Genomic DNA, 6,319 nt, shown 5'->3' on the forward strand with positions numbered 1-6,319 from the left:
AACTGGGCAATAGGTCATCCTTATAGTGGCTTACGTATAGTGTAATACAGCATAATACACGCATTTTTGTATCCAATTAACAAAAGTGTTTGTGTCTTACAAATCTAAGAAAAATTTACTTTGCAATAAACCTTTTCAACAACCATAGCATTTTTTTCTATGCATAGCATATGTATAGTTATACATTCACAAATAAGCATAAAAAACGTATTTGTCAATATATAATAATTTATGGTCGTTAAAAAGATCTCTTATGTTTCGCTTTTCGAAAAAGATGTTTTCTTAGAGGCTTTGATGCTGTCTTTGTTTTTGTTGTTTTTATGAAAACAGTTCCTCCGAAGATACCTCTTCATTCTGAAGGGATTTTCTATATAACGGAGAGTCTATATCTCTATCAGTAACCAACATGAACGTTAGAATAAAACATTAACATACTTCAGCAAATTTGTTAACATATTTTTTGCTTTTCGTAAAGAATGTAAATGCAAATATTGATTTATAAACGATGTATTATATAAATAATATATTTTGACATTATGGTTGTTAAATCAAGCTCTTATTTCTCCTTTTTCAAAAAGAGATGTGTTGTAATAGGCAATTTATCTTATTGCTATATATATATATATATATATATATATATATATATATATATATATATATATGTGTGTATATGTTTATATGTATATGTGTATGTATGTTTGTACGTGTGTGTATATATGTATATGTATGTATATGAATGTATATGTGTATGTATGTGTGTGGATTCTTGATTCATAACATCATATGTAAACGTTTTACATAATTCACTCTCGTCTTAGATGTTTAAACAGTATACTGGACAGATATATCATTACTGTATAACACTCCCCATACCATTATCGTATGCCTTTATCCATTTTTTGCATCTCTTTGTTTCAATTGTTTGTTGTTTTTGTTTATTTTGTGTGTTTTTTCTAGTGTTTTTTTTTCTTTCCCCCTTATTCCATTCTATATGTCAAGATGAAATTGTTACTACATGTATATTTGTACATACACATCATTTTTACATCAAACACCAAAACATATAAAACTTTCATTGACCTATGTCTTATAATAAAAAACAACTGGACAGACACTCTAAAAATTATCATGTACTTAACCATCTTTTTATATGAGTATTAAAATTTGTACTTTGAATGTAAAAGGGCTAAACAATAAAGACAAACGCATAAAATCTTCAAATGGTTAGATGAAAAAAAAATAGCATATGCCTTTTACAAGAATGTCACTTAACACATACTTTAGCACAAACCATAAAAGATGGATGGGATGGAGACATCTATCTCAGTGGACAACATACTAATAAACAAGGCATTGCCTTTCTGATTAAAAAAAATATAGGGATCACAATTGAAAACTTTAACGAAATAATAACTGGTAGACAAGCAAGTATAGATATAAAAATACACGAAACACAATTAACATTAATTAACGTTTACGTTCCTAACATAAATGAATCCAATTTTTACGAAACATTACAATCCTTTATTATAAATAACCAAGATAAAAACATTATAGTCGGAGGTGATTTCAATATTGTTCTTAACCCATTATTAGATAAAAGGAATGGAAACCTTTATACTCACTCAAAAAATAGAAACATTCTGAATAACATAATTGAAAACTACAATTTGATAGACATCTAGCGTACAGTTAATCCGAATGAGAGCAAATTCACATGGCACTCAAACACAAAACCAACAATATTTTGCAGACTAGACTATTTTTTAATATCTGAGTCACTGTGCAATATTATTGACTCATGCAACATAAAACCAGGATTTATGACTGACCACTCGCTAGTTGAACTTAAACTGCATAAAATACAACCTGAAAGAGGAACAGGATACTTTAAACTTAATAATAGCATCTTATTAGATCAACAATACCAAACGCAAATAAAACAGGAAATAACCAATACAGTTCAAGATAACAAAGATGCAAACCCGAACATCTTATGGGAAATAATTAAAGGTATTATACGTAACACAACAATAAGCTACACGTCATTTAAACAAAAAAGAAACACACAAACTTGAAACTGAAACCATAAAAATCATTTAAACACTTGAAAAACAATTGCACGAAACAAACAAAAATGATACCACCGCCATTGAAGATTTAATTGCTGCAAAAAACAAATATTAGAAGGAATCTATCATACACACCTCAATGGCATAATTCTTCGAGCGCGGGCACAGCATGTTGAACACAATGAAAAAAATTCAAAATACTTTGCAAATATTGAACAACGTAGAAGCGAACAAAAACGGTACACAAACTAGTAGTTGACGGCAAAGACATAACAAACAGAAATCAAATGCTAGAAGAACGACGTCTATTTTTTGAAAACCTCTACAAACGAAAGCAACGGATTACTGACTGAATATGAATGTGGATAAGCTCTTAAAGAAATGCAAAATAACAAAAGCCCGGGATCTGATGGCATCACTATCGAGTTTTATAAAGTATTCTGGAACGATATTAAAACACATTTAACTAATTCACATAATTATTCATTTAACAGCGGAAGTTTAACCGCGCTTCAAAAACAAAGTAAAATATCACTCATTCCAAAAACCGGAAAAACGTAGAATCCTTGTCGAACTGGCGCCCAATTAACTAATTGAACAATGATTATAAAATAGCAACTAAAAGTTCAGCAAACAGAATTAAAAAATATTACCATCAATCATTTCAAGATCTCAATCTGGTTTCATAAAAGGACGTTACATAGGTGAAAACATTCGTCTTATACAAGAATGGATAAACTATTTTAACAATTCAAATAATTCTGGTCTAATATTCTTTGCAGACTTTGAAAAGGCATTCGATTCACTTGATCATTCATTTATGTTCTCTTGCCTAGAAAATATGAATTTTGGTGAAAGTCTCATTCAATGGGTCAAACTGTTCTGCACCGATATTAACAGTATAATCATTAACAATGGCTTCTTCTCAAACAGTTTTAACATCGAACGAGGGGTAAGACAAGGATGTCCACTCTCATCATCGCTATTTATTATATGCATCGAGTATTTATCACATCACATCCAATCAAATAAACATATAAAAGGCATATCATTAGAACCTGACGACGAAATTAAACAGTCCCTATTTGCTGATGATGCAACTTATATCTTAAATGACAATAGTGACTTATTCCATAACCTAAAAGAGTCGTTAACCCTTTTCGGAACGACATCGAGTCTTGAACTAAACAAAAGTAAATGCACTGGGCTACGAGTAGGTAAATTTAAACAAAGTAATATTCATCTTAAAAAAGAAATGAAATTTAATTGGACATCAGATGAAGCAACAACGTTAGGAATAACCTTTACAAACGATGAAAATGAAACAATTCTAAAAAACATTGCCTAAATTACAAAAATTTAAAATTGTTAAAAATCATGTCAGCATCGTAAACTAACACTAATCAGAAAAAACACCGTGTTGAAAATGTTTGCGCTCCCTAAATTAATTTACACACTAACAGTTCTCTCAAACCCACCAAATTATATTATTGAAGATCAGATAAAATCAGAAATATTTAATTTTATATGGGACGGTAAACCTGGTAAAATTAAACGAACTCAGTTAATTCAATCTGTAGAAAATGGAGGTATCAAATTAACGGACATTGACTCATTCTTGAATGCAATCAAATGCGGCTGGGTTAAAAGATACCTAGATAATACCAATACGAGTAAATGGAAATTATTCTACCAGAAAATCTTAAAAAAATATGGTGACTCCTTACTTTTTGAATGTAATATTGACAATAATGTTTAAGATGAAATTTCAACCAAAAACATATTTCTATCGAATGTTCTATCGGCATGGTGTAAAGTTACTCATAATTTAGAAACCAAAATAAACAGTAAAATTATTTTATAGAACAATAAAGATATAACTACAAACAATAAAACGTTTTTCTATAAGCATTTGTTTGAACAAAACATAAAATATGTAGATCAATTGTACGACTACAGAATAAACGGCTTCTATTCTTTTGAAAACGTATGCTACATATACAGAACACCTACAAGTAATTTCCTGATGCACTACACATTGATCAAAAGTATACCCATACATATTAAAGCTGCTACAAATACAAATAACACACCATGTACTCAAAAAACATTCGTAGAAAACATAACTGCAAAACAAAACAAAACGAAACGAACAAAATATTTTACACACTTCAAATTAAAAATCCTGCCGAAATCTCCAAAGCTCAAAATAAATGGCAAAACCTTCTTGGAGAAAAAGAATTTAATTGGAAACAAATATTTATCATGCCGTATAAAAAAACTATAGATAGCACACTGAGAAATGTTCAATATAAATATATCCATAGAATCATAGCTACAAATAAATATCTTTTTAAGTGCAACCTATCCAACACTAATCTGTGTGATATGTGTAGTGAACATATTGAAACAATAGAACACCTTTTCTGGGAGTGTAAACATATTCAATCTCTATAAAATCAATTGACAATTTTTCTAGAGAAACAACAATTAAGAATAAAACTGTCTCTCTTAAATATCAGTTTCGGTGTAAATACTTTTAAAATACCAGAAATTAATAACCCTGTTAACCACATTATTATATTAATGAAATATTTCATATTCAGCATGAAATATAAAAAACAAAAACCTACTTTGAACTGTTTTATAAATTATTTAAAACTTAAGGTCCAAATTGAAAAAGAAATAGCCCTCAACAACGATACACTTAACATTTCTGAAAAAAAAATGGAAACACATTAAATTTTCATAATCTAGTCCAGTTGTTTATCTACCCCACTTTATGCAACTCATATATAGATTAATTATTATATATTAAAACAAACATTTATAACAAACATACAAAGCAAAAAACCCACAAAGCAACAACCTTTAAATTTAAAGAAAAACACAAGGTCAAAAAATATATATATATTAGCATATATTGTATAATATGTTTAACATTATCATTGCTGCATGTTATAACTTTGTTCTTGCTTATGTACATGTTTACATTATATGTTTTTTATTGAATATAAAAAAAAATGGTCAACCAATAGAGGTTGTCAATGAGTTTAATAAATTGGGTACAGTTTTTAATTATACAGGTAGCTTCTCTTTGAACCAAGAATATCAAGCTGGTAAAGCACTAAAAGCACTAAATATTTTATTCATTAAATGTAAAGAATTTGATTTAAACCCAAAACGATATGTCAGTTGTTTGGTGCTTTTGTTGGTTCAATTCTTAACTATGCATGCGAAGTTTGGGGCAACACAAAGTAAAAAGAAATAGAACGAATACATTTAAAAATTCGGCAAAATATTGCTGACTGTCAAACAGAACACTTGTAATGCAGCAGTATATGGGGAGTTGGGTCGACATCCTTTATTTATTAATCGCTTTATTAGAATTGTAAAATACTGGTTGCAAATTTCAAATTCTGATAATATTATTATAAAACGTGTATATTTACAAGCTCTGCAAGATAGCCAAAAGGGACAAAATAAATTGGGTTACTTATGTTAAAAGGCTGTTAGACACATATGGATTTTCACATGCTTTGATGACGTGAATTTGGTCGATGTTAACCTATTTTTACATCAATTTAAATGTAGAGTTATTGATACGTATATCCAGGACTGGCATAGGATTGTCTACAACAGCCAGGTTCTGGACATGTATTGTGTATTTAAACCTGTTTCGTATATGAACATTACTTTAATCATATTCCTAAATCTCGGAGGGCATACATAACTTAATAACGATTGTCAGTTCCTCCACTTAAAATACAGACTGGTAGATATGCTGCTCAAAACACACCAAGAAACGAACGGCATTGCCTATTATGTAACGAAACAGATTTAAAAGATGAGTTCCACTTTGTATGTAAATGTACTAAATATATCACTATCAGAAAGAAATATATAAAACCATTTTACTGCAATAAACCATATGTATATAAATTCCACCAATTACTAAATGGTAATAACACAAATGAGCTACTAATGATGGCAAAATATGTTAAATAAGCGTTAAAAGCAAGAAATACATTTTGAACACTACTTTGTAATATACATAGGGTTCTTTTCCTAAACACTGAAACACTGTATGAATACTTGTTATATCTGATATTCTTAGGCATTTAATTAAATGTTTTAACTTTTATTTAAGACGTCAATCTAAGTAAAATGAAGTAATGTGTAAATATATAATATATGTAGTTTTTTGTGTATTGTAAACCTATATCTAACCATAACACAATGTTAAA

This window comes from Dreissena polymorpha, chromosome 11, assembly GCF_020536995.1.
Source record: "Dreissena polymorpha isolate Duluth1 chromosome 11, UMN_Dpol_1.0, whole genome shotgun sequence".
In the NCBI taxonomy this organism is placed as follows: domain Eukaryota; kingdom Metazoa; phylum Mollusca; class Bivalvia; order Myida; family Dreissenidae; genus Dreissena; species Dreissena polymorpha.